Genomic DNA, 27355 nt, shown 5'->3' on the forward strand with positions numbered 1-27355 from the left:
ATTTCTTCTATTTTTTTCTTCCTTCTTCTTCAAATCATTCCGCAGCCACATGGATTTCAAATTTTTCCTTTCCACATTAGTATGCAGTGCGCAGTTTTTTGGCGGCTGAGTCGTTCGGAGCTAAGAGAAGGAGACTTGGGAAACCGCACAGCAACACTGGAATTTATCAGACTAGTCCAAGCCATCGCTTGGGGAAGCCAAAGGCATACAAACTTTCGAGAAGACGAGCTTTGCATGACGTCGGCACCCTGCAACACCGCATGCAGGTAAATCGAATAAACAATATTAAAAGGAAAAAAAACATTAAAAAAACCAAAAACATCAAAACCAAAACAACAAAAAACAAAAAAAAAACTTTCTTTTTTTTAAAAAAAAATCAATTTCACTTCCCACAAAAAGGAATCAAATCAACAATACATTTCAAAATCACAAGTGAAATAGCATAACAAGAGTATAGCATTGAAGCTAGCCGAAGAAGGCAAAAAAGGTGAGCGAATGGATGGGCTGTATGGGGAGATGGGAGGCAAAACAAAAAAAAAAACAAAAAAAAAAAAAAAGTCGGTAGAGCATTCGACTGAAAAAAAAAAAAAAAAAAGTCGGTAGAGCATGAGACTCTTAATCTCAGGGTCGTGGGTTCGAGCCCCACGCTGGGCGGCGCAAAATTTTGTGTCTACGCGGATGCAACCTGCGCCCCTCTCGTGAGCCTTGCGTAATGAACGTAACGGGTTACGACGATGCCTAGCTTCTTATGAATATCAGAGGAATGGTATTTGAAGCTGAAAGTAACTCTGAAATGAAATAAATGTGTTGTTTTGGAATTTTAGGTGTACATCGATATCGTATGAGATGTGTAGGAAAGCAGCAGCTGTGGTAGCTAAATGCAAATAATGGTCGCTAATGCGGTGCGTTTCCAGCTGAAGATCTCCGATTCACTAGTCCATAAGAACAAAGTACCCGAAAAGCGCGCTAGGAGGCGCCTCCTTAGCTCAGTGGCAGAGCGCTGGTCTAGTAAACCAGAGGTCGTGAGTTCGATCCTCACAGGAGGCAAATGAATTTTGTAAAAGCCCCTCCCACCGTGGCCCTTTCGAAAAAAGCGGTCAAGGATGAAACAAATTATAAATGGGTGCGGTATTTAAGAAATGCTCTCGCAAATGAATAGTGCGAATGGTGCTATTAAAGTAGGCACCAGAAACTGCTGCTTTTGGGAGTCTCCGGAGAATGCCGACGTGAAATACTTAGTTCTTGTGATGTATTTTCTACCCCTGATAGAGACCCTCGCGGTTGTCGTCGTCGTCGTCGTCGTCGTCGTCGTCGTCGTCGTCGTCGGCGCCGCCGCCGCTTTGGTAATAGCGGCAACTCGCCATTGTATCTCATAGGGTGAGGTACCTTCTGCAACCGACTGAGATGGCACTAAGCGATTGAAGCTGATTTGCACGCTCTTGTTTGATGAGCGTCATAAGGGCTTGAATGTAACTTGCGATGGGACACAGCAAGAAGTAGCGTCGCATTTTTAGTACTGAAATTGGAGAATTGCGTCAAAGATGGTAAATTCATTCCGGGAAGTGCACAAATGGCGATAATGAGGTGTGTTTGGGGAAGCGTATTGCGCCAGTGACCGTGTGGCCTAATGGATCCGAAGATTGCAGGTTCGAATCCTGTCACGGTCGAGTTTTTCCAGTTCTGCAAAAGATGCATGCTGCAAACATATGGGAAAACATATCTGACCCCCATCTACCATCCAATGTGCGATCGACGTGGTACCTCGCAGTCAATAGAAAAATCCCCACCAACTCTAAACTGCACGCGATACGTCTGGCACACACACCAAACTGTCCCAGCTGCGATGTCGTCGACACCGAAGAACATCGTTTCGTCTGTGACGATGTGAAAGACGTGTGGAATCTCTTCAGGCAAAAACTAGCACGTGTGCTCCGCACGTCACCTAACACCATTACACCGACACACGTCCTTCTGCCAGATGACGTGCCATATCCTAACACCAAAAGAAGGTCAGCCAACTGGCTCAAAGGACTAACAGTCCATTACATCTCAACGGCTATGACGAAGAGTGCAGAAGACTACTGGATGTACCTGATGACAGAACTTCAAAAGCTCGAACGACACAAGAAATACAAAGAAAATTACGCAAACTTCTTGAACCGAACTTTGTCCTACCGACAGAGCTGAAGAACGATTAAACGATATTTTTTTTAATTTTTTTATTATTTTTTTTATTTTTTTTATTTTTTTTATTTTTTATGAAATTCTCTATTAAGTTTCTCATTCCTTTTGCGCCAAGAAGGTGGCTATTTCGTTTACCCTTTGCCCTCGTGTAGCAGCACTAATAGGTTGCTGACGCAACCCTGAGACGCCAGCGGGCTGAAGTACGCCTGGCTCTCCTATAAAAATCGCTACCGCACAATGATGGAAGAATGTAGCGGACCTATTTTCTTTCCACAACTCCAAAAGAAGGGATTTTGTTCACTTGTACACATTTACTTCGTTGGTCAACTATCTCTTATGGAACAAACATAGCACAGAAGCTAGCCGAAGAAGGCACAAATGGCGAGCGGAAGGACGGGCTGTAGGGGAGGAAGGAGGCCCGAAAAAAAAAAAAAAAAAAAAAAAAAAAAAAAAAAAAAAAAAAATGGATAAGGCGTCGGACTTCGGATCCGAAGATTGCAGGTTCGAATCCTGTCACGGTCGAGTTTTTCCAGTTCTGCAAAAGATGCATGCTGTTTTACTGTGTTGTTTGAGTACTACAAAACTAGTTGAAAGTTGCTGCTGTCCGCTTCCTGGCTGCAAACCGGCGTCTACCTGAAGCTCAAGCAAGACAAGGGTGATCTGTAGCGAAATTTTCGGCACAGTGCCGTTCAGGAGAGTTTTTGTTGGAACTACTGCGTCTGATTCAGGGCCCAAGAGCTACGCCACAGGCGTCTGCGCACAGTCGAGCATGTGTGTTGAATAATGGTGCTGATAGCCACGTATCATTTGAAGCAGATTTGATGCCTTTCGGAGACAATTTTTCATTGAATAGGATTGTAGCTCATTTGTGGCAGCAGGAAATAAGCTGTAGTCAAAAGGATCTTCCATAGATGGTCGCAGGTCCCATCAGTATTGTATGGCTCGTAAAGCATTGTGTGGAGCCCGGCTAGCTCAGTCGGTAGAGCATGAGACTCTTAATCTCAGGGTCGTGGGTTCGAGCCCCACGCTGGGCGGCGCAAAATTTTGTGTCTACGCGGATGCAACCTGCGCCCCTCTCGTGAGCCTTGCGTAATGAACGTAACGGGTTACGACGATGCCTAGCTTCTTATGAATATCAGAGGAATGGTATTTGAAGCTGAAAGTAACTCTGAAATGAAATAAATGTGTTGTTTTGGAATTTTAGGTGTACATCGATATCGTGTGAGATGTGTAGGAAAGCAGCAGCTGTGGTAGCTAAATGCAAATAATGGTCGCTAATGCGGTGCGTTTCCAGCTGAAGATCTCCGATTCACTAGTCCATAAGAACAAAGTACCCGAAAAGCGCGCTAGGAGGCGCCTCCTTAGCTCAGTGGCAGAGCGCTGGTCTAGTAAACCAGAGGTCGTGAGTTCGATCCTCACAGGAGGCAAATGAATTTTGTAAAAGCCCCTCCCACCGTGGCCCTTTCGAAAAAAGCGGTCAAGGATGAAACAAATTATAAATGGGTGCGGTATTTAAGAAATGCTCTCGCAAATGAATAGTGGTCGGCGCCGCCGCCGCTTTGGTAATAGCGGCAACTCGCCATTGTATCTCATAGGGTGAGGTACCTTCTGCAACCGACTGAGATGGCACTAAGCGATTGAAGCTGATTTGCACGCTCTTGTTTGATGAGCGTCATAAGGGCTTGAATGTAACTTGCGATGGGACACAGCAAGAAGTAGCGTCGCATTTTTAGTACTGAAATTGGAGAATTGCGTCAAAGATGGTAAATTCATTCCGGGAAGTGCACAAATGGCGATAATGAGGTGTGTTTGGGGAAGCGTATTGCGCCAGTGACCGTGTGGCCTAATGGATCCGAAGATTGCAGGTTCGAATCCTGTCACGGTCGAGTTTTTCCAGTTCTGCAAAAGATGCATGCTGCAAACATATGGGAAAACATATCTGACCCCCATCTACCATCCAATGTGCGATCGACGTGGTACCTCGCAGTCAATAGAAAAATCCCCACCAACTCTAAACTGCACGCGATACGTCTGGCACACACACCAAACTGTCCCAGCTGCGATGTCGTCGACACCGAAGAACATCGTTTCGTCTGTGACGATGTGAAAGACGTGTGGAATCTCTTCAGGCAAAAACTAGCACGTGTGCTCCGCACGTCACCTAACACCATTACACCGACACACGTCCTTCTGCCAGATGACGTGCCATATCCTAACACCAAAAGAAGGTCAGCCAACTGGCTCAAAGGACTAACAGTCCATTACATCTCAACGGCTATGACGAAGAGTGCAGAAGACTACTGGATGTACCTGATGACAGAACTTCAAAAGCTCGAACGACACAAGAAATACAAAGAAAATTACGCAAACTTCTTGAACCGAACTTTGTCCTACCGACAGAGCTGAAGAACGATTAAACGATATTTTTTTTAATTTTTTTATTATTTTTTTTATTTTTTTTATTTTTTTTATTTTTTATGAAATTCTCTATTAAGTTTCTCATTCCTTTTGCGCCAAGAAGGTGGCTATTTCGTTTACCCTTTGCCCTCGTGTAGCAGCACTAATAGGTTGCTGACGCAACCCTGAGACGCCAGCGGGCTGAAGTACGCCTGGCTCTCCTATAAAAATCGCTACCGCACAATGATGGAAGAATGTAGCGGACCTATTTTCTTTCCACAACTCCAAAAGAAGGGATTTTGTTCACTTGTACACATTTACTTCGTTGGTCAACTATCTCTTATGGAACAAACATAGCACAGAAGCTAGCCGAAGAAGGCACAAATGGCGAGCGGAAGGACGGGCTGTAGGGGAGGAAGGAGGCCCGAAAAAAAAAAAAAAAAAAAAAAAAAAAAAAAAAAAAAAAATGGATAAGGCGTCGGACTTCGGATCCGAAGATTGCAGGTTCGAATCCTGTCACGGTCGAGTTTTTCCAGTTCTGCAAAAGATGCATGCTGTTTTACTGTGTTGTTTGAGTACTACAAAACTAGTTGAAAGTTGCTGCTGTCCGCTTCCTGGCTGCAAACCGGCGTCTACCTGAAGCTCAAGCAAGACAAGGGTGATCTGTAGCGAAATTTTCGGCACAGTGCCGTTCAGGAGAGTTTTTGTTGGAACTACTGCGTCTGATTCAGGGCCCAAGAGCTACGCCACAGGCGTCTGCGCACAGTCGAGCATGTGTGTTGAATAATGGTGCTGATAGCCACGTATCATTTGAAGCAGATTTGATGCCTTTCGGAGACAATTTTTCATTGAATAGGATTGTAGCTCATTTGTGGCAGCAGGAAATAAGCTGTAGTCAAAAGGATCTTCCATAGATGGTCGCAGGTCCCATCAGTATTGTATGGCTCGTAAAGCATTGTGTGGAGCCCGGCTAGCTCAGTCGGTAGAGCATGAGACTCTTAATCTCAGGGTCGTGGGTTCGAGCCCCACGCTGGGCGGCGCAAAATTTTGTGTCTACGCGGATGCAACCTGCGCCCCTCTCGTGAGCCTTGCGTAATGAACGTAACGGGTTACGACGATGCCTAGCTTCTTATGAATATCAGAGGAATGGTATTTGAAGCTGAAAGTAACTCTGAAATGAAATAAATGTGTTGTTTTGGAATTTTAGGTGTACATCGATATCGTGTGAGATGTGTAGGAAAGCAGCAGCTGTGGTAGCTAAATGCAAATAATGGTCGCTAATGCGGTGCGTTTCCAGCTGAAGATCTCCGATTCACTAGTCCATAAGAACAAAGTACCCGAAAAGCGCGCTAGGAGGCGCCTCCTTAGCTCAGTGGCAGAGCGCTGGTCTAGTAAACCAGAGGTCGTGAGTTCGATCCTCACAGGAGGCAAATGAATTTTGTAAAAGCCCCTCCCACCGTGGCCCTTTCGAAAAAAGCGGTCAAGGATGAAACAAATTATAAATGGGTGCGGTATTTAAGAAATGCTCTCGCAAATGAATAGTGGTCGGCGCCGCCGCCGCTTTGGTAATAGCGGCAACTCGCCATTGTATCTCATAGGGTGAGGTACCTTCTGCAACCGACTGAGATGGCACTAAGCGATTGAAGCTGATTTGCACGCTCTTGTTTGATGAGCGTCATAAGGGCTTGAATGTAACTTGCGATGGGACACAGCAAGAAGTAGCGTCGCATTTTTAGTACTGAAATTGGAGAATTGCGTCAAAGATGGTAAATTCATTCCGGGAAGTGCACAAATGGCGATAATGAGGTGTGTTTGGGGAAGCGTATTGCGCCAGTGACCGTGTGGCCTAATGGATCCGAAGATTGCAGGTTCGAATCCTGTCACGGTCGAGTTTTTCCAGTTCTGCAAAAGATGCATGCTGCAAACATATGGGAAAACATATCTGACCCCCATCTACCATCCAATGTGCGATCGACGTGGTACCTCGCAGTCAATAGAAAAATCCCCACCAACTCTAAACTGCACGCGATACGTCTGGCACACACACCAAACTGTCCCAGCTGCGATGTCGTCGACACCGAAGAACATCGTTTCGTCTGTGACGATGTGAAAGACGTGTGGAATCTCTTCAGGCAAAAACTAGCACGTGTGCTCCGCACGTCACCTAACACCATTACACCGACACACGTCCTTCTGCCAGATGACGTGCCATATCCTAACACCAAAAGAAGGTCAGCCAACTGGCTCAAAGGACTAACAGTCCATTACATCTCAACGGCTATGACGAAGAGTGCAGAAGACTACTGGATGTACCTGATGACAGAACTTCAAAAGCTCGAACGACACAAGAAATACAAAGAAAATTACGCAAATTTCTTGAACCGAACTTTGTCCTACCGACAGAGCTGAAGAACGATTAAACGATATTTTTTTTAATTTTTTTTATTACTTTTTTAATTTTTTTTATTTTTTATGAAATTCTCTATTAAGTTTCTCATTCCTTTTGCGCCAAGAAGGTGGCTATTTCGTTTACCCTTTGCCCTCGTGTAGCAGCACTAATAGGTTGCTGACGCAACCCTGAGACGCCAGCAGGCTGAAGTACGCCTGGCTCTCCTATAAAAATCGCTACCGCACAATGATGGAAGAATGTAGCGGACCTATTTTCTTTCCACAACTCCAAAAGAAGGGATTTTGTTCACTTGTACACATTTACTTCGTTGGTCAACTATCTCTTATGGAACAAACATAGCACAGAAGCTAGCCGAAGAAGGCACAAATGGCGAGCGGAAGGACGGGCTGTAGGGGAGGAAGGAGGCCCGAAAAAAAAAAAAAAAAAAAAAAAAAATGGATAAGGCGTCGGACTTCGGATCCGAAGATTGCAGGTTCGAATCCTGTCACGGTCGAGTTTTTCCAGTTCTGCAAAAGATGCATGCTGTTTTACTGTGTTGTTTGAGTACTACAAAACTAGTTGAAAGTTGCTGCTGTCCGCTTCCTGGCTGCAAACCGGCGTCTACCTGAAGCTCAAGCAAGACAAGGGTGATCTGTAGCGAAATTTTCGGCACAGTGCCGTTCAGGAGAGTTTTTGTTGGAACTACTGCGTCTGATTCAGGGCCCAAGAGCTACGCCACAGGCGTCTGCGCACAGTCGAGCATGTGTGTTGAATAATGGTGCTGATAGCCACGTATCATTTGAAGCAGATTTGATGCCTTTCGGAGACAATTTTTCATTGAATAGGATTGTAGCTCATTTGTGGCAGCAGGAAATAAGCTGTAGTCAAAAGGATCTTCCATAGATGGTCGCAGGTCCCATCAGTATTGTATGGCTCGTAAATCATTGTGTGGAGCCCGGCTAGCTCAGTCGGTAGAGCATGAGACTCTTAATCTCAGGGTCGTGGGTTCGAGCCCCACGCTGGGCGGCGCAAAATTTTGTGTCTACGCGGATGCAACCTGCGCCCCTCTCGTGAGCCTTGCGTAATGAACGTAACGGGTTACGACGATGCCTAGCTTCTTATGAATATCAGAGGAATGGTATTTGAAGCTGAAAGTAACTCTGAAATGAAATAAATGTGTTGTTTTGGAATTTTAGGTGTACATCGATATCGTGTGAGATGTGTAGGAAAGCAGCAGCTGTGGTAGCTAAATGCAAATAATGGTCGCTAATGCGGTGCGTTTCCAGCTGAAGATCTCCGATTCACTAGTCCATAAGAACAAAGTACCCGAAAAGCGCGCTAGGAGGCGCCTCCTTAGCTCAGTGGCAGAGCGCTGGTCTAGTAAACCAGAGGTCGTGAGTTCGATCCTCACAGGAGGCAAATGAATTTTGTAAAAGCCCCTCCCACCGTGGCCCTTTCGAAAAAAGCGGTCAAGGATGAAACAAATTATAAATGGGTGCGGTATTTAAGAAATGCTCTCGCAAATGAATAGTGCGAATGGTGCTATTAAAGTAGGCACCAGAAACTGCTGCTTTTGGGAGTCTCCGGAGAATGCCGACGTGAAATACTTAGTTCTTGTGATGTATTTTCTACCCCTGATAGAGACCCTCGCGGTTGTCGTCGTCGTCGTCGTCGTCGTCGGCGCCGCCGCCGCTTTGGTAATAGCGGCAACTCGCCATTGTATCTCATAGGGTGAGGTACCTTCTGCAACCGACTGAGATGGCACTAAGCGATTGAAGCTGATTTGCACGCTCTTGTTTGATGAGCGTCATAAGGGCTTGAATGTAACTTGCGATGGGACACAGCAAGAAGTAGCGTCGCATTTTTAGTACTGAAATTGGAGAATTGCGTCAAAGATGGTAAATTCATTCCGGGAAGTGCACAAATGGCGATAATGAGGTGTGTTTGGGGAAGCGTATTGCGCCAGTGACCGTGTGGCCTAATGGATCCGAAGATTGCAGGTTCGAATCCTGTCACGGTCGAGTTTTTCCAGTTCTGCAAAAGATGCATGCTGCAAACATATGGGAAAACATATCTGACCCCCATCTACCATCCAATGTGCGATCGACGTGGTACCTCGCAGTCAATAGAAAAATCCCCACCAACTCTAAACTGCACGCGATACGTCTGGCACACACACCAAACTGTCCCAGCTGCGATGTCGTCGACACCGAAGAACATCGTTTCGTCTGTGACGATGTGAAAGACGTGTGGAATCTCTTCAGGCAAAAACTAGCACGTGTGCTCCGCACGTCACCTAACACCATTACACCGACACACGTCCTTCTGCCAGATGACGTGCCATATCCTAACACCAAAAGAAGGTCAGCCAACTGGCTCAAAGGACTAACAGTCCATTACATCTCAACGGCTATGACGAAGAGTGCAGAAGACTACTGGATGTACCTGATGACAGAACTTCAAAAGCTCGAACGACACAAGAAATACAAAGAAAATTACGCAAACTTCTTGAACCGAACTTTGTCCTACCGACAGAGCTGAAGAACGATTAAACGATATTTTTTTTAATTTTTTTTATTATTTTTTTTATTTTTTTTATTTTTTTTATTTTTTATGAAATTCTCTATTAAGTTTCTCATTCCTTTTGCGCCAAGAAGGTGGCTATTTCGTTTACCCTTTGCCCTCGTGTAGCAGCACTAATAGGTTGCTGACGCAACCCTGAGACGCCAGCGGGCTGAAGTACGCCTGGCTCTCCTATAAAAATCGCTACCGCACAATGATGGAAGAATGTAGCGGACCTATTTTCTTTCCACAACTCCAAAAGAAGGGATTTTGTTCACTTGTACACATTTACTTCGTTGGTCAACTATCTCTTATGGAACAAACATAGCACAGAAGCTAGCCGAAGAAGGCACAAATGGCGAGCGGAAGGACGGGCTGTAGGGGAGGAAGGAGGCCCGAAAAAAAAAAAAAAAAAAAAAAAAAAAAAAAAAAAAAAAAAAGGATAAGGCGTCGGACTTCGGATCCGAAGATTGCAGGTTCGAATCCTGTCACGGTCGAGTTTTTCCAGTTCTGCAAAAGATGCATGCTGTTTTACTGTGTTGTTTGAGTACTACAAAACTAGTTGAAAGTTGCTGCTGTCCGCTTCCTGGCTGCAAACCGGCGTCTACCTGAAGCTCAAGCAAGACAAGGGTGATCTGTAGCGAAATTTTCGGCACAGTGCCGTTCAGGAGAGTTTTTGTTGGAACTACTGCGTCTGATTCAGGGCCCAAGAGCTACGCCACAGGCGTCTGCGCACAGTCGAGCATGTGTGTTGAATAATGGTGCTGATAGCCACGTATCATTTGAAGCAGATTTGATGCCTTTCGGAGACAATTTTTCATTGAATAGGATTGTAGCTCATTTGTGGCAGCAGGAAATAAGCTGTAGTCAAAAGGATCTTCCATAGATGGTCGCAGGTCCCATCAGTATTGTATGGCTCGTAAAGCATTGTGTGGAGCCCGGCTAGCTCAGTCGGTAGAGCATGAGACTCTTAATCTCAGGGTCGTGGGTTCGAGCCCCACGCTGGGCGGCGCAAAATTTTGTGTCTACGCGGATGCAACCTGCGCCCCTCTCGTGAGCCTTGCGTAATGAACGTAACGGGTTACGACGATGCCTAGCTTCTTATGAATATCAGAGGAATGGTATTTGAAGCTGAAAGTAACTCTGAAATGAAATAAATGTGTTGTTTTGGAATTTTAGGTGTACATCGATATCGTGTGAGATGTGTAGGAAAGCAGCAGCTGTGGTAGCTAAATGCAAATAATGGTCGCTAATGCGGTGCGTTTCCAGCTGAAGATCTCCGATTCACTAGTCCATAAGAACAAAGTACCCGAAAAGCGCGCTAGGAGGCGCCTCCTTAGCTCAGTGGCAGAGCGCTGGTCTAGTAAACCAGAGGTCGTGAGTTCGATCCTCACAGGAGGCAAATGAATTTTGTAAAAGCCCCTCCCACCGTGGCCCTTTCGAAAAAAGCGGTCAAGGATGAAACAAATTATAAATGGGTGCGGTATTTAAGAAATGCTCTCGCAAATGAATAGTGGTCGGCGCCGCCGCCGCTTTGGTAATAGCGGCAACTCGCCATTGTATCTCATAGGGTGAGGTACCTTCTGCAACCGACTGAGATGGCACTAAGCGATTGAAGCTGATTTGCACGCTCTTGTTTGATGAGCGTCATAAGGGCTTGAATGTAACTTGCGATGGGACACAGCAAGAAGTAGCGTCGCATTTTTAGTACTGAAATTGGAGAATTGCGTCAAAGATGGTAAATTCATTCCGGGAAGTGCACAAATGGCGATAATGAGGTGTGTTTGGGGAAGCGTATTGCGCCAGTGACCGTGTGGCCTAATGGATCCGAAGATTGCAGGTTCGAATCCTGTCACGGTCGAGTTTTTCCAGTTCTGCAAAAGATGCATGCTGCAAACATATGGGAAAACATATCTGACCCCCATCTACCATCCAATGTGCGATCGACGTGGTACCTCGCAGTCAATAGAAAAATCCCCACCAACTCTAAACTGCACGCGATACGTCTGGCACACACACCAAACTGTCCCAGCTGCGATGTCGTCGACACCGAAGAACATCGTTTCGTCTGTGACGATGTGAAAGACGTGTGGAATCTCTTCAGGCAAAAACTAGCACGTGTGCTCCGCACGTCACCTAACACCATTACACCGACACACGTCCTTCTGCCAGATGACGTGCCATATCCTAACACCAAAAGAAGGTCAGCCAACTGGCTCAAAGGACTAACAGTCCATTACATCTCAACGGCTATGACGAAGAGTGCAGAAGACTACTGGATGTACCTGATGACAGAACTTCAAAAGCTCGAACGACACAAGAAATACAAAGAAAATTACGCAAATTTCTTGAACCGAACTTTGTCCTACCGACAGAGCTGAAGAACGATTAAACGATATTTTTTTTAATTTTTTTTATTACTTTTTTAATTTTTTTTATTTTTTATGAAATTCTCTATTAAGTTTCTCATTCCTTTTGCGCCAAGAAGGTGGCTATTTCGTTTACCCTTTGCCCTCGTGTAGCAGCACTAATAGGTTGCTGACGCAACCCTGAGACGCCAGCGGGCTGAAGTACGCCTGGCTCTCCTATAAAAATCGCTACCGCACAATGATGGAAGAATGTAGCGGACCTATTTTCTTTCCACAACTCCAAAAGAAGGGATTTTGTTCACTTGTACACATTTACTTCGTTGGTCAACTATCTCTTATGGAACAAACATAGCACAGAAGCTAGCCGAAGAAGGCACAAATGGCGAGCGGAAGGACGGGCTGTAGGGGAGGAAGGAGGCCCGAAAAAAAAAAAAAAAAAAAAAAAAAAATGGATAAGGCGTCGGACTTCGGATCCGAAGATTGCAGGTTCGAATCCTGTCACGGTCGAGTTTTTCCAGTTCTGCAAAAGATGCATGCTGTTTTACTGTGTTGTTTGAGTACTACAAAACTAGTTGAAAGTTGCTGCTGTCCGCTTCCTGGCTGCAAACCGGCGTCTACCTGAAGCTCAAGCAAGACAAGGGTGATGTGTAGCGAAATTTTCGGCACAGTGCCGTTCAGGAGAGTTTTTGTTGGAACTACTGCGTCTGATTCAGGGCCCAAGAGCTACGCCACAGGCGTCTGCGCACAGTCGAGCATGTGTGTTGAATAATGGTGCTGATAGCCACGTATCATTTGAAGCAGATTTGATGCCTTTCGGAGACAATTTTTCATTGAATAGGATTGTAGCTCATTTGTGGCAGCAGGAAATAAGCTGTAGTCAAAAGGATCTTCCATAGATGGTCGCAGGTCCCATCAGTATTGTATGGCTCGTAAATCATTGTGTGGAGCCCGGCTAGCTCAGTCGGTAGAGCATGAGACTCTTAATCTCAGGGTCGTGGGTTCGAGCCCCACGCTGGGCGGCGCAAAATTTTGTGTCTACGCGGATGCAACCTGCGCCCCTCTCGTGAGCCTTGCGTAATGAACGTAACGGGTTACGACGATGCCTAGCTTCTTATGAATATCAGAGGAATGGTATTTGAAGCTGAAAGTAACTCTGAAATGAAATAAATGTGTTGTTTTGGAATTTTAGGTGTACATCGATATCGTGTGAGATGTGTAGGAAAGCAGCAGCTGTGGTAGCTAAATGCAAATAATGGTCGCTAATGCGGTGCGTTTCCAGCTGAAGATCTCCGATTCACTAGTCCATAAGAACAAAGTACCCGAAAAGCGCGCTAGGAGGCGCCTCCTTAGCTCAGTGGCAGAGCGCTGGTCTAGTAAACCAGAGGTCGTGAGTTCGATCCTCACAGGAGGCAAATGAATTTTGTAAAAGCCCCTCCCACCGTGGCCCTTTCGAAAAAAGCGGTCAAGGATGAAACAAATTATAAATGGGTGCGGTATTTAAGAAATGCTCTCGCAAATGAATAGTGGTCGGCGCCGCCGCCGCTTTGGTAATAGCGGCAACTCGCCATTGTATCTCATAGGGTGAGGTACCTTCTGCAACCGACTGAGATGGCACTAAGCGATTGAAGCTGATTTGCACGCTCTTGTTTGATGAGCGTCATAAGGGCTTGAATGTAACTTGCGATGGGACACAGCAAGAAGTAGCGTCGCATTTTTAGTACTGAAATTGGAGAATTGCGTCAAAGATGGTAAATTCATTCCGGGAAGTGCACAAATGGCGATAATGAGGTGTGTTTGGGGAAGCGTATTGCGCCAGTGACCGTGTGGCCTAATGGATCCGAAGATTGCAGGTTCGAATCCTGTCACGGTCGAGTTTTTCCAGTTCTGCAAAAGATGCATGCTGCAAACATATGGGAAAACATATCTGACCCCCATCTACCATCCAATGTGCGATCGACGTGGTACCTCGCAGTCAATAGAAAAATCCCCACCAACTCTAAACTGCACGCGATACGTCTGGCACACACACCAAACTGTCCCAGCTGCGATGTCGTCGACACCGAAGAACATCGTTTCGTCTGTGACGATGTGAAAGACGTGTGGAATCTCTTCAGGCAAAAACTAGCACGTGTGCTCCGCACGTCACCTAACACCATTACACCGACACACGTCCTTCTGCCAGATGACGTGCCATATCCTAACACCAAAAGAAGGTCAGCCAACTGGCTCAAAGGACTAACAGTCCATTACATCTCAACGGCTATGACGAAGAGTGCAGAAGACTACTGGATGTACCTGATGACAGAACTTCAAAAGCTCGAACGACACAAGAAATACAAAGAAAATTACGCAAATTTCTTGAACCGAACTTTGTCCTACCGACAGAGCTGAAGAACGATTAAACGATATTTTTTTTAATTTTTTTTATTACTTTTTTAATTTTTTTTATTTTTTATGAAATTCTCTATTAAGTTTCTCATTCCTTTTGCGCCAAGAAGGTGGCTATTTCGTTTACCCTTTGCCCTCGTGTAGCAGCACTAATAGGTTGCTGACGCAACCCTGAGACGCCAGCGGGCTGAAGTACGCCTGGCTCTCCTATAAAAATCGCTACCGCACAATGATGGAAGAATGTAGCGGACCTATTTTCTTTCCACAACTCCAAAAGAAGGGATTTTGTTCACTTGTACACATTTACTTCGTTGGTCAACTATCTCTTATGGAACAAACATAGCACAGAAGCTAGCCGAAGAAGGCACAAATGGCGAGCGGAAGGACGGGCTGTAGGGGAGGAAGGAGGCCCGAAAAAAAAAAAAAAAAAAAAAAAAAAAATGGATAAGGCGTCGGACTTCGGATCCGAAGATTGCAGGTTCGAATCCTGTCACGGTCGAGTTTTTCCAGTTCTGCAAAAGATGCATGCTGTTTTACTGTGTTGTTTGAGTACTACAAAACTAGTTGAAAGTTGCTGCTGTCCGCTTCCTGGCTGCAAACCGGCGTCTACCTGAAGCTCAAGCAAGACAAGGGTGATGTGTAGCGAAATTTTCGGCACAGTGCCGTTCAGGAGAGTTTTTGTTGGAACTACTGCGTCTGATTCAGGGCCCAAGAGCTACGCCACAGGCGTCTGCGCACAGTCGAGCATGTGTGTTGAATAATGGTGCTGATAGCCACGTATCATTTGAAGCAGATTTGATGCCTTTCGGAGACAATTTTTCATTGAATAGGATTGTAGCTCATTTGTGGCAGCAGGAAATAAGCTGTAGTCAAAAGGATCTTCCATAGATGGTCGCAGGTCCCATCAGTATTGTATGGCTCGTAAATCATTGTGTGGAGCCCGGCTAGCTCAGTCGGTAGAGCATGAGACTCTTAATCTCAGGGTCGTGGGTTCGAGCCCCACGCTGGGCGGCGCAAAATTTTGTGTCTACGCGGATGCAACCTGCGCCCCTCTCGTGAGCCTTGCGTAATGAACGTAACGGGTTACGACGATGCCTAGCTTCTTATGAATATCAGAGGAATGGTATTTGAAGCTGAAAGTAACTCTGAAATGAAATAAATGTGTTGTTTTGGAATTTTAGGTGTACATCGATATCGTGTGAGATGTGTAGGAAAGCAGCAGCTGTGGTAGCTAAATGCAAATAATGGTCGCTAATGCGGTGCGTTTCCAGCTGAAGATCTCCGATTCACTAGTCCATAAGAACAAAGTACCCGAAAAGCGCGCTAGGAGGCGCCTCCTTAGCTCAGTGGCAGAGCGCTGGTCTAGTAAACCAGAGGTCGTGAGTTCGATCCTCACAGGAGGCAAATGAATTTTGTAAAAGCCCCTCCCACCGTGGCCCTTTCGAAAAAAGCGGTCAAGGATAAAACAAATTATAAATGGGTGCGGTATTTAAGAAATGCTCTCGCAAATGAATAGTGCGAATGGTGCTATTAAAGTAGGCAGCAGAAACTGCTGCTTTTGGGAGTCTCCGGAGAATGCCGACGTGAAATACTTGGTTCTTGTGATGTATTTTCTACCCCTGATAGAGACCCTCGCGGTTGTCGTCGTCGTCGTCGGCGGCGCCGCCGCCGCCGCTTTGGTAATAGCGGCAACTCGCCATTGTATCTCATAGGGTGAGGTACCTTCTGCAACCGACTGAGATGGCACTAAGCGATTGAAGCTGATTTGCACGCTCTTGTTTGATGAGCGTCATAAGGGCTTGAATGTAACTTGCGATGGGACACAGCAAGAAGTAGCGTCGCATTTTTAGTACTGAAATTGGAGAATTGCGTCAAAGATGGTAAATTCATTCCGGGAAGTGCACAAATGGCGATAATGAGGTGTGTTTGGGGAAGCGTATTGCGCCAGTGACCGTGTGGCCTAATGGATCCGAAGATTGCAGGTTCGAATCCTGTCACGGTCGAGTTTTTCCAGTTCTGCAAAAGATGCATGCTGCAAACATATGGGAAAACATATCTGACCCCCATCTACCATCCAATGTGCGATCGACGTGGTACCTCGCAGTCAATAGAAAAATCCCCACCAACTCTAAACTGCACGCGATACGTCTGGCACACACACCAAACTGTCCCAGCTGCGATGTCGTCGACACCGAAGAACATCGTTTCGTCTGTGACGATGTGAAAGACGTGTGGAATCTCTTCAGGCAAAAACTAGCACGTGTGCTCCGCACGTCACCTAACACCATTACACCGACACACGTCCTTCTGCCAGATGACGTGCCATATCCTAACACCAAAAGAAGGTCAGCCAACTGGCTCAAAGGACTAACAGTCCATTACATCTCAACGGCTATGACGAAGAGTGCAGAAGACTACTGGATGTACCTGATGACAGAACTTCAAAAGCTCGAACGACACAAGAAATACAAAGAAAATTACGCAAACTTCTTGAACCGAACTTTGTCCTACCGACAGAGCTGAAGAACGATTAAACGATATTTTTTTTAATTTTTTTTATTATTTTTTTTATTTTTTTTATTTTTTTTATTTTTTATGAAATTCTCTATTAAGTTTCTCATTCCTTTTGCGCCAAGAAGGTGGCTATTTCGTTTACCCTTTGCCCTCGTGTAGCAGCACTAATAGGTTGCTGACGCAACCCTGAGACGCCAGCGGGCTGAAGTACGCCTGGCTCTCCTATAAAAATCGCTACCGCACAATGATGGAAGAATGTAGCGGACCTATTTTCTTTCCACAACTCCAAAAGAAGGGATTTTGTTCACTTGTACACATTTACTTCGTTGGTCAACTATCTCTTATGGAACAAACATAGCACAGAAGCTAGCCGAAGAAGGCACAAATGGCGAGCGGAAGGACGGGCTGTAGGGGAGGAAGGAGGCCCGAAAAAAAAAAAAAAAAAAAAAAAAAAAAAAAAAAAAATGGATAAGGCGTCGGACTTCGGATCCGAAGATTGCAGGTTCGAATCCTGTCACGGTCGAGTTTTTCCAGTTCTGCAAAAGATGCATGCTGTTTTACTGTGTTGTTTGAGTACTACAAAACTAGTTGAAAGTTGCTGCTGTCCGCTTCCTGGCTGCAAACCGGCGTCTACCTGAAGCTCAAGCAAGACAAGGGTGATCTGTAGCGAAATTTTCGGCACAGTGCCGTTCAGGAGAGTTTTTGTTGGAACTACTGCGTCTGATTCAGGGCCCAAGAGCTACGCCACAGGCGTCTGCGCACAGTCGAGCATGTGTGTTGAATAATGGTGCTGATAGCCACGTATCATTTGAAGCAGATTTGATGCCTTTCGGAGACAATTTTTCATTGAATAGGATTGTAGCTCATTTGTGGCAGCAGGAAATAAGCTGTAGTCAAAAGGATCTTCCATAGATGGTCGCAGGTCCCATCAGTATTGTATGGCTCGTAAAGCATTGTGTGGAGCCCGGCTAGCTCAGTCGGTAGAGCATGAGACTCTTAATCTCAGGGTCGTGGGTTCGAGCCCCACGCTGGGCGGCGCAAAATTTTGTGTCTACGCGGATGCAACCTGCGCCCCTCTCGTGAGCCTTGCGTAATGAACGTAACGGGTTACGACGATGCCTAGCTTCTTATGAATATCAGAGGAATGGTATTTGAAGCTGAAAGTAACTCTGAAATGAAATAAATGTGTTGTTTTGGAATTTTAGGTGTACATCGATATCGTGTGAGATGTGTAGGAAAGCAGCAGCTGTGGTAGCTAAATGCAAATAATGGTCGCTAATGCGGTGCGTTTCCAGCTGAAGATCTCCGATTCACTAGTCCATAAGAACAAAGTACCCGAAAAGCGCGCTAGGAGGCGCCTCCTTAGCTCAGTGGCAGAGCGCTGGTCTAGTAAACCAGAGGTCGTGAGTTCGATCCTCACAGGAGGCAAATGAATTTTGTAAAAGCCCCTCCCACCGTGGCCCTTTCGAAAAAAGCGGTCAAGGATGAAACAAATTATAAATGGGTGCGGTATTTAAGAAATGCTCTCGCAAATGAATAGTGGTCGGCGCCGCCGCCGCTTTGGTAATAGCGGCAACTCGCCATTGTATCTCATAGGGTGAGGTACCTTCTGCAACCGACTGAGATGGCACTAAGCGATTGAAGCTGATTTGCACGCTCTTGTTTGATGAGCGTCATAAGGGCTTGAATGTAACTTGCGATGGGACACAGCAAGAAGTAGCGTCGCATTTTTAGTACTGAAATTGGAGAATTGCGTCAAAGATGGTAAATTCATTCCGGGAAGTGCACAAATGGCGATAATGAGGTGTGTTTGGGGAAGCGTATTGCGCCAGTGACCGTGTGGCCTAATGGATCCGAAGATTGCAGGTTCGAATCCTGTCACGGTCGAGTTTTTCCAGTTCTGCAAAAGATGCATGCTGCAAACATATGGGAAAACATATCTGACCCCCATCTACCATCCAATGTGCGATCGACGTGGTACCTCGCAGTCAATAGAAAAATCCCCACCAACTCTAAACTGCACGCGATACGTCTGGCACACACACCAAACTGTCCCAGCTGCGATGTCGTCGACACCGAAGAACATCGTTTCGTCTGTGACGATGTGAAAGACGTGTGGAATCTCTTCAGGCAAAAACTAGCACGTGTGCTCCGCACGTCACCTAACACCATTACACCGACACACGTCCTTCTGCCAGATGACGTGCCATATCCTAACACCAAAAGAAGGTCAGCCAACTGGCTCAAAGGACTAACAGTCCATTACATCTCAACGGCTATGACGAAGAGTGCAGAAGACTACTGGATGTACCTGATGACAGAACTTCAAAAGCTCGAACGACACAAGAAATACAAAGAAAATTACGCAAATTTCTTGAACCGAACTTTGTCCTACCGACAGAGCTGAAGAACGATTAAACGATATTTTTTTTAATTTTTTTTATTACTTTTTTAATTTTTTTTATTTTTTATGAAATTCTCTATTAAGTTTCTCATTCCTTTTGCGCCAAGAAGGTGGCTATTTCGTTTACCCTTTGCCCTCGTGTAGCAGCACTAATAGGTTGCTGACGCAACCCTGAGACGCCAGCGGGCTGAAGTACGCCTGGCTCTCCTATAAAAATCGCTACCGCACAATGATGGAAGAATGTAGCGGACCTATTTTCTTTCCACAACTCCAAAAGAAGGGATTTTGTTCACTTGTACACATTTACTTCGTTGGTCAACTATCTCTTATGGAACAAACATAGCACAGAAGCTAGCCGAAGAAGGCACAAATGGCGAGCGGAAGGACGGGCTGTAGGGGAGGAAGGAGGCCCGAAAAAAAAAAAAAAAAAAAAAAAAAATGGATAAGGCGTCGGACTTCGGATCCGAAGATTGCAGGTTCGAATCCTGTCACGGTCGAGTTTTTCCAGTTCTGCAAAAGATGCATGCTGTTTTACTGTGTTGTTTGAGTACTACAAAACTAGTTGAAAGTTGCTGCTGTCCGCTTCCTGGCTGCAAACCGGCGTCTACCTGAAGCTCAAGCAAGACAAGGGTGATGTGTAGCGAAATTTTCGGCACAGTGCCGTTCAGGAGAGTTTTTGTTGGAACTACTGCGTCTGATTCAGGGCCCAAGAGCTACGCCACAGGCGTCTGCGCACAGTCGAGCATGTGTGTTGAATAATGGTGCTGATAGCCACGTATCATTTGAAGCAGATTTGATGCCTTTCGGAGACAATTTTTCATTGAATAGGATTGTAGCTCATTTGTGGCAGCAGGAAATAAGCTGTAGTCAAAAGGATCTTCCATAGATGGTCGCAGGTCCCATCAGTATTGTATGGCTCGTAAATCATTGTGTGGAGCCCGGCTAGCTCAGTCGGTAGAGCATGAGACTCTTAATCTCAGGGTCGTGGGTTCGAGCCCCACGCTGGGCGGCGCAAAATTTTGTGTCTACGCGGATGCAACCTGCGCCCCTCTCGTGAGCCTTGCGTAATGAACGTAACGGGTTACGACGATGCCTAGCTTCTTATGAATATCAGAGGAATGGTATTTGAAGCTGAAAGTAACTCTGAAATGAAATAAATGTGTTGTTTTGGAATTTTAGGTGTACATCGATATCGTGTGAGATGTGTAGGAAAGCAGCAGCTGTGGTAGCTAAATGCAAATAATGGTCGCTAATGCGGTGCGTTTCCAGCTGAAGATCTCCGATTCACTAGTCCATAAGAACAAAGTACCCGAAAAGCGCGCTAGGAGGCGCCTCCTTAGCTCAGTGGCAGAGCGCTGGTCTAGTAAACCAGAGGTCGTGAGTTCGATCCTCACAGGAGGCAAATGAATTTTGTAAAAGCCCCTCCCACCGTGGCCCTTTCGAAAAAAGCGGTCAAGGATGAAACAAATTATAAATGGGTGCGGTATTTAAGAAATGCTCTCGCAAATGAATAGTGCGAATGGTGCTATTAAAGTAGGCACCAGAAACTGCTGCTTTTGGGAGTCTCCGGAGAATGCCGACGTGAAATACTTAGTTCTTGTGATGTATTTTCTACCCCTGATAGAGACCCTCGCGGTTGTCGTCGTCGTCGTCGTCGTCGTCGTCGGCGCCGCCGCCGCTTTGGTAATAGCGGCAACTCGCCATTGTATCTCATAGGGTGAGGTACCTTCTGCAACCGACTGAGATGGCACTAAGCGATTGAAGCTGATTTGCACGCTCTTGTTTGATGAGCGTCATAAGGGCTTGAATGTAACTTGCGATGGGACACAGCAAGAAGTAGCGTCGCATTTTTAGTACTGAAATTGGAGAATTGCGTCAAAGATGGTAAATTCATTCCGGGAAGTGCACAAATGGCGATAATGAGGTGTGTTTGGGGAAGCGTATTGCGCCAGTGACCGTGTGGCCTAATGGATCCGAAGATTGCAGGTTCGAATCCTGTCACGGTCGAGTTTTTCCAGTTCTGCAAAAGATGCATGCTGCAAACATATGGGAAAACATATCTGACCCCCATCTACCATCCAATGTGCGATCGACGTGGTACCTCGCAGTCAATAGAAAAATCCCCACCAACTCTAAACTGCACGCGATACGTCTGGCACACACACCAAACTGTCCCAGCTGCGATGTCGTCGACACCGAAGAACATCGTTTCGTCTGTGACGATGTGAAAGACGTGTGGAATCTCTTCAGGCAAAAACTAGCACGTGTGCTCCGCACGTCACCTAACACCATTACACCGACACACGTCCTTCTGCCAGATGACGTGCCATATCCTAACACCAAAAGAAGGTCAGCCAACTGGCTCAAAGGACTAACAGTCCATTACATCTCAACGGCTATGACGAAGAGTGCAGAAGACTACTGGATGTACCTGATGACAGAACTTCAAAAGCTCGAACGACACAAGAAATACAAAGAAAATTACGCAAATTTCTTGAACCGAACTTTGTCCTACCGACAGAGCTGAAGAACGATTAAACGATATTTTTTTTAATTTTTTTTATTACTTTTTTAATTTTTTTTATTTTTTATGAAATTCTCTATTAAGTTTCTCATTCCTTTTGCGCCAAGAAGGTGGCTATTTCGTTTACCCTTTGCCCTCGTGTAGCAGCACTAATAGGTTGCTGACGCAACCCTGAGACGCCAGCGGGCTGAAGTACGCCTGGCTCTCCTATAAAAATCGCTACCGCACAATGATGGAAGAATGTAGCGGACCTATTTTCTTTCCACAACTCCAAAAGAAGGGATTTTGTTCACTTGTACACATTTACTTCGTTGGTCAACTATCTCTTATGGAACAAACATAGCACAGAAGCTAGCCGAAGAAGGCACAAATGGCGAGCGGAAGGACGGGCTGTAGGGGAGGAAGGAGGCCCGAAAAAAAAAAAAAAAAAAAAAAAAAAATGGATAAGGCGTCGGACTTCGGATCCGAAGATTGCAGGTTCGAATCCTGTCACGGTCGAGTTTTTCCAGTTCTGCAAAAGATGCATGCTGTTTTACTGTGTTGTTTGAGTACTACAAAACTAGTTGAAAGTTGCTGCTGTCCGCTTCCTGGCTGCAAACCGGCGTCTACCTGAAGCTCAAGCAAGACAAGGGTGATCTGTAGCGAAATTTTCGGCACAGTGCCGTTCAGGAGAGTTTTTGTTGGAACTACTGCGTCTGATTCAGGGCCCAAGAGCTACGCCACAGGCGTCTGCGCACAGTCGAGCATGTGTGTTGAATAATGGTGCTGATAGCCACGTATCATTTGAAGCAGATTTGATGCCTTTCGGAGACAATTTTTCATTGAATAGGATTGTAGCTCATTTGTGGCAGCAGGAAATAAGCTGTAGTCAAAAGGATCTTCCATAGATGGTCGCAGGTCCCATCAGTATTGTATGGCTCGTAAAGCATTGTGTGGAGCCCGGCTAGCTCAGTCGGTAGAGCATGAGACTCTTAATCTCAGGGTCGTGGGTTCGAGCCCCACGCTGGGCGGCGCAAAATTTTGTGTCTACGCGGATGCAACCTGCGCCCCTCTCGTGAGCCTTGCGTAATGAACGTAACGGGTTACGACGATGCCTAGCTTCTTATGAATATCAGAGGAATGGTATTTGAAGCTGAAAGTAACTCTGAAATGAAATAAATGTGTTGTTTTGGAATTTTAGGTGTACATCGATATCGTGTGAGATGTGTAGGAAAGCAGCAGCTGTGGTAGCTAAATGCAAATAATGGTCGCTAATGCGGTGCGTTTCCAGCTGAAGATCTCCGATTCACTAGTCCATAAGAACAAAGTACCCGAAAAGCGCGCTAGGAGGCGCCTCCTTAGCTCAGTGGCAGAGCGCTGGTCTAGTAAACCAGAGGTCGTGAGTTCGATCCTCACAGGAGGCAAATGAATTTTGTAAAAGCCCCTCCCACCGTGGCCCTTTCGAAAAAAGCGGTCAAGGATGAAACAAATTATAAATGGGTGCGGTATTTAAGAAATGCTCTCGCAAATGAATAGTGCGAATGGTGCTATTAAAGTAGGCACCAGAAACTGCTGCTTTTGGGAGTCTCCGGAGAATGCCGACGTGAAATACTTAGTTCTTGTGATGTATTTTCTACCCCTGATAGAGACCCTCGCGGTTGTCGTCGTCGTCGTCGTCGTCGTCGTCGTCGTCGTCGTCGGCGCCGCCGCCGCTTTGGTAATAGCGGCAACTCGCCATTGTATCTCATAGGGTGAGGTACCTTCTGCAACCGACTGAGATGGCACTAAGCGATTGAAGCTGATTTGCACGCTCTTGTTTGATGAGCGTCATAAGGGCTTGAATGTAACTTGCGATGGGACACAGCAAGAAGTAGCGTCGCATTTTTAGTACTGAAATTGGAGAATTGCGTCAAAGATGGTAAATTCATTCCGGGAAGTGCACAAATGGCGATAATGAGGTGTGTTTGGGGAAGCGTATTGCGCCAGTGACCGTGTGGCCTAATGGATCCGAAGATTGCAGGTTCGAATCCTGTCACGGTCGAGTTTTTCCAGTTCTGCAAAAGATGCATGCTGCAAACATATGGGAAAACATATCTGACCCCCATCTACCATCCAATGTGCGATCGACGTGGTACCTCGCAGTCAATAGAAAAATCCCCACCAACTCTAAACTGCACGCGATACGTCTGGCACACACACCAAACTGTCCCAGCTGCGATGTCGTCGACACCGAAGAACATCGTTTCGTCTGTGACGATGTGAAAGACGTGTGGAATCTCTTCAGGCAAAAACTAGCACGTGTGCTCCGCACGTCACCTAACACCATTACACCGACACACGTCCTTCTGCCAGATGACGTGCCATATCCTAACACCAAAAGAAGGTCAGCCAACTGGCTCAAAGGACTAACAGTCCATTACATCTCAACGGCTATGACGAAGAGTGCAGAAGACTACTGGATGTACCTGATGACAGAACTTCAAAAGCTCGAACGACACAAGAAATACAAAGAAAATTACGCAAATTTCTTGAACCGAACTTTGTCCTACCGACAGAGCTGAAGAACGATTAAACGATATTTTTTTTAATTTTTTTTATTACTTTTTTAATTTTTTTTATTTTTTATGAAATTCTCTATTAAGTTTCTCATTCCTTTTGCGCCAAGAAGGTGGCTATTTCGTTTACCCTTTGCCCTCGTGTAGCAGCACTAATAGGTTGCTGACGCAACCCTGAGACGCCAGCGGGCTGAAGTACGCCTGGCTCTCCTATAAAAATCGCTACCGCACAATGATGGAAGAATGTAGCGGACCTATTTTCTTTCCACAACTCCAAAAGAAGGGATTTTGTTCACTTGTACACATTTACTTCGTTGGTCAACTATCTCTTATGGAACAAACATAGCACAGAAGCTAGCCGAAGAAGGCACAAATGGCGAGCGGAAGGACGGGCTGTAGGGGAGGAAGGAGGCCCGAAAAAAAAAAAAAAAAAAAAAAAAATGGATAAGGCGTCGGACTTCGGATCCGAAGATTGCAGGTTCGAATCCTGTCACGGTCGAGTTTTTCCAGTTCTGCAAAAGATGCATGCTGTTTTACTGTGTTGTTTGAGTACTACAAAACTAGTTGAAAGTTGCTGCTGTCCGCTTCCTGGCTGCAAACCGGCGTCTACCTGAAGCTCAAGCAAGACAAGGGTGATCTGTAGCGAAATTTTCGGCACAGTGCCGTTCAGGAGAGTTTTTGTTGGAACTACTGCGTCTGATTCAGGGCCCAAGAGCTACGCCACAGGCGTCTGCGCACAGTCGAGCATGTGTGTTGAATAATGGTGCTGATAGCCACGTATCATTTGAAGCAGATTTGATGCCTTTCGGAGACAATTTTTCATTGAATAGGATTGTAGCTCATTTGTGGCAGCAGGAAATAAGCTGTAGTCAAAAGGATCTTCCATAGATGGTCGCAGGTCCCATCAGTATTGTATGGCTCGTAAATCATTGTGTGGAGCCCGGCTAGCTCAGTCGGTAGAGCATGAGACTCTTAATCTCAGGGTCGTGGGTTCGAGCCCCACGCTGGGCGGCGCAAAATTTTGTGTCTACGCGGATGCAACCTGCGCCCCTCTCGTGAGCCTTGCGTAATGAACGTAACGGGTTACGACGATGCCTAGCTTCTTATGAATATCAGAGGAATGGTATTTGAAGCTGAAAGTAACTCTGAAATGAAATAAATGTGTTGTTTTGGAATTTTAGGTGTACATCGATATCGTGTGAGATGTGTAGGAAAGCAGCAGCTGTGGTAGCTAAATGCAAATAATGGTCGCTAATGCGGTGCGTTTCCAGCTGAAGATCTCCGATTCACTAGTCCATAAGAACAAAGTACCCGAAAAGCGCGCTAGGAGGCGCCTCCTTAGCTCAGTGGCAGAGCGCTGGTCTAGTAAACCAGAGGTCGTGAGTTCGATCCTCACAGGAGGCAAATGAATTTTGTAAAAGCCCCTCCCACCGTGGCCCTTTCGAAAAAAGCGGTCAAGGATGAAACAAATTATAAATGGGTGCGGTATTTAAGAAATGCTCTCGCAAATGAATAGTGCGAATGGTGCTATTAAAGTAGGCACCAGAAACTGCTGCTTTTGGGAGTCTCCGGAGAATGCCGACGTGAAATACTTAGTTCTTGTGATGTATTTTCTACCCCTGATAGAGACCCTCGCGGTTGTCGTCGTCGTCGTCGTCGTCGTCGTCGTCGGCGCCGCCGCCGCTTTGGTAATAGCGGCAACTCGCCATTGTATCTCATAGGGTGAGGTACCTTCTGCAACCGACTGAGATGGCACTAAGCGATTGAAGCTGATTTGCACGCTCTTGTTTGATGAGCGTCATAAGGGCTTGAATGTAACTTGCGATGGGACACAGCAAGAAGTAGCGTCGCATTTTTAGTACTGAAATTGGAGAATTGCGTCAAAGATGGTAAATTCATTCCGGGAAGTGCACAAATGGCGATAATGAGGTGTGTTTGGGGAAGCGTATTGCGCCAGTGACCGTGTGGCCTAATGGATCCGAAGATTGCAGGTTCGAATCCTGTCACGGTCGAGTTTTTCCAGTTCTGCAAAAGATGCATGCTGCAAACATATGGGAAAACATATCTGACCCCCATCTACCATCCAATGTGCGATCGACGTGGTACCTCGCAGTCAATAGAAAAATCCCCACCAACTCTAAACTGCACGCGATACGTCTGGCACACACACCAAACTGTCCCAGCTGCGATGTCGTCGACACCGAAGAACATCGTTTCGTCTGTGACGATGTGAAAGACGTGTGGAATCTCTTCAGGCAAAAACTAGCACGTGTGCTCCGCACGTCACCTAACACCATTACACCGACACACGTCCTTCTGCCAGATGACGTGCCATATCCTAACACCAAAAGAAGGTCAGCCAACTGGCTCAAAGGACTAACAGTCCATTACATCTCAACGGCTATGACGAAGAGTGCAGAAGACTACTGGATGTACCTGATGACAGAACTTCAAAAGCTCGAACGACACAAGAAATACAAAGAAAATTACGCAAATTTCTTGAACCGAACTTTGTCCTACCGACAGAGCTGAAGAACGATTAAACGATATTTTTTTTAATTTTTTTTATTACTTTTTTAATTTTTTTTATTTTTTATGAAATTCTCTATTAAGTTTCTCATTCCTTTTGCGCCAAGAAGGTGGCTATTTCGTTTACCCTTTGCCCTCGTGTAGCAGCACTAATAGGTTGCTGACGCAACCCTGAGACGCCAGCGGGCTGAAGTACGCCTGGCTCTCCTATAAAAATCGCTACCGCACAATGATGGAAGAATGTAGCGGACCTATTTTCTTTCCACAACTCCAAAAGAAGGGATTTTGTTCACTTGTACACATTTACTTCGTTGGTCAACTATCTCTTATGGAACAAACATAGCACAGAAGCTAGCCGAAGAAGGCACAAATGGCGAGCGGAAGGACGGGCTGTAGGGGAGGAAGGAGGCCCGAAAAAAAAAAAAAAAAAAAAAAAAAAATGGATAAGGCGTCGGACTTCGGATCCGAAGATTGCAGGTTCGAATCCTGTCACGGTCGAGTTTTTCCAGTTCTGCAAAAGATGCATGCTGTTTTACTGTGTTGTTTGAGTACTACAAAACT

At 45.8% G+C, this 27355-nt stretch overlaps 21 non-coding genes across 21 annotated transcripts; all 21 read left to right on the plus strand.

Annotated features, from left to right (window-relative positions):
• Positions 1 to 975: 975 nt before the first annotated feature.
• On the plus strand, positions 976 to 1047 carry Trnat-agu (transfer RNA threonine (anticodon AGU)). The gene has a single exon. It is a non-coding gene; the product is annotated as a tRNA-Thr (tRNA).
• A 2098-nt stretch (positions 1048 to 3145) lies between these two features.
• On the plus strand, positions 3146 to 3218 carry Trnak-cuu (transfer RNA lysine (anticodon CUU)). The gene has a single exon. It is a non-coding gene; the product is annotated as a tRNA-Lys (tRNA).
• A 321-nt stretch (positions 3219 to 3539) lies between these two features.
• Positions 3540 to 3611, plus strand: Trnat-agu (transfer RNA threonine (anticodon AGU)). Its single transcript has one exon. It is a non-coding gene; the product is annotated as a tRNA-Thr (tRNA).
• Positions 3612 to 5545: 1934 nt separating this feature from the next.
• Positions 5546 to 5618, plus strand: Trnak-cuu (transfer RNA lysine (anticodon CUU)). Its single transcript has one exon. It is a non-coding gene; the product is annotated as a tRNA-Lys (tRNA).
• Positions 5619 to 5939: 321 nt separating this feature from the next.
• Positions 5940 to 6011, plus strand: Trnat-agu (transfer RNA threonine (anticodon AGU)). The gene has a single exon. It is a non-coding gene; the product is annotated as a tRNA-Thr (tRNA).
• A 1912-nt stretch (positions 6012 to 7923) lies between these two features.
• On the plus strand, positions 7924 to 7996 carry Trnak-cuu (transfer RNA lysine (anticodon CUU)). The gene has a single exon. It is a non-coding gene; the product is annotated as a tRNA-Lys (tRNA).
• Positions 7997 to 8317: 321 nt separating this feature from the next.
• On the plus strand, positions 8318 to 8389 carry Trnat-agu (transfer RNA threonine (anticodon AGU)). Its single transcript has one exon. It is a non-coding gene; the product is annotated as a tRNA-Thr (tRNA).
• Positions 8390 to 10468: 2079 nt separating this feature from the next.
• On the plus strand, positions 10469 to 10541 carry Trnak-cuu (transfer RNA lysine (anticodon CUU)). The gene has a single exon. It is a non-coding gene; the product is annotated as a tRNA-Lys (tRNA).
• Positions 10542 to 10862: 321 nt separating this feature from the next.
• Trnat-agu (transfer RNA threonine (anticodon AGU)) lies at positions 10863 to 10934 on the plus strand. Its single transcript has one exon. It is a non-coding gene; the product is annotated as a tRNA-Thr (tRNA).
• Positions 10935 to 12847: 1913 nt separating this feature from the next.
• Trnak-cuu (transfer RNA lysine (anticodon CUU)) lies at positions 12848 to 12920 on the plus strand. Its single transcript has one exon. It is a non-coding gene; the product is annotated as a tRNA-Lys (tRNA).
• Positions 12921 to 13241: 321 nt separating this feature from the next.
• Trnat-agu (transfer RNA threonine (anticodon AGU)) lies at positions 13242 to 13313 on the plus strand. The gene has a single exon. It is a non-coding gene; the product is annotated as a tRNA-Thr (tRNA).
• A 1914-nt stretch (positions 13314 to 15227) lies between these two features.
• Trnak-cuu (transfer RNA lysine (anticodon CUU)) lies at positions 15228 to 15300 on the plus strand. The gene has a single exon. It is a non-coding gene; the product is annotated as a tRNA-Lys (tRNA).
• A 321-nt stretch (positions 15301 to 15621) lies between these two features.
• On the plus strand, positions 15622 to 15693 carry Trnat-agu (transfer RNA threonine (anticodon AGU)). Its single transcript has one exon. It is a non-coding gene; the product is annotated as a tRNA-Thr (tRNA).
• A 2072-nt stretch (positions 15694 to 17765) lies between these two features.
• Trnak-cuu (transfer RNA lysine (anticodon CUU)) lies at positions 17766 to 17838 on the plus strand. Its single transcript has one exon. It is a non-coding gene; the product is annotated as a tRNA-Lys (tRNA).
• A 321-nt stretch (positions 17839 to 18159) lies between these two features.
• On the plus strand, positions 18160 to 18231 carry Trnat-agu (transfer RNA threonine (anticodon AGU)). The gene has a single exon. It is a non-coding gene; the product is annotated as a tRNA-Thr (tRNA).
• Positions 18232 to 20143: 1912 nt separating this feature from the next.
• Trnak-cuu (transfer RNA lysine (anticodon CUU)) lies at positions 20144 to 20216 on the plus strand. Its single transcript has one exon. It is a non-coding gene; the product is annotated as a tRNA-Lys (tRNA).
• Positions 20217 to 20537: 321 nt separating this feature from the next.
• Trnat-agu (transfer RNA threonine (anticodon AGU)) lies at positions 20538 to 20609 on the plus strand. The gene has a single exon. It is a non-coding gene; the product is annotated as a tRNA-Thr (tRNA).
• A 2059-nt stretch (positions 20610 to 22668) lies between these two features.
• On the plus strand, positions 22669 to 22741 carry Trnak-cuu (transfer RNA lysine (anticodon CUU)). The gene has a single exon. It is a non-coding gene; the product is annotated as a tRNA-Lys (tRNA).
• Positions 22742 to 23062: 321 nt separating this feature from the next.
• On the plus strand, positions 23063 to 23134 carry Trnat-agu (transfer RNA threonine (anticodon AGU)). Its single transcript has one exon. It is a non-coding gene; the product is annotated as a tRNA-Thr (tRNA).
• A 2069-nt stretch (positions 23135 to 25203) lies between these two features.
• Positions 25204 to 25276, plus strand: Trnak-cuu (transfer RNA lysine (anticodon CUU)). The gene has a single exon. It is a non-coding gene; the product is annotated as a tRNA-Lys (tRNA).
• Positions 25277 to 25597: 321 nt separating this feature from the next.
• Positions 25598 to 25669, plus strand: Trnat-agu (transfer RNA threonine (anticodon AGU)). Its single transcript has one exon. It is a non-coding gene; the product is annotated as a tRNA-Thr (tRNA).
• The last annotated feature ends 1686 nt before the right edge of the window (positions 25670 to 27355 follow it).

Source organism: Schistocerca nitens, chromosome 8 (assembly GCF_023898315.1).
Source record: "Schistocerca nitens isolate TAMUIC-IGC-003100 chromosome 8, iqSchNite1.1, whole genome shotgun sequence".
NCBI lineage: Eukaryota > Metazoa > Arthropoda > Insecta > Orthoptera > Acrididae > Schistocerca > Schistocerca nitens.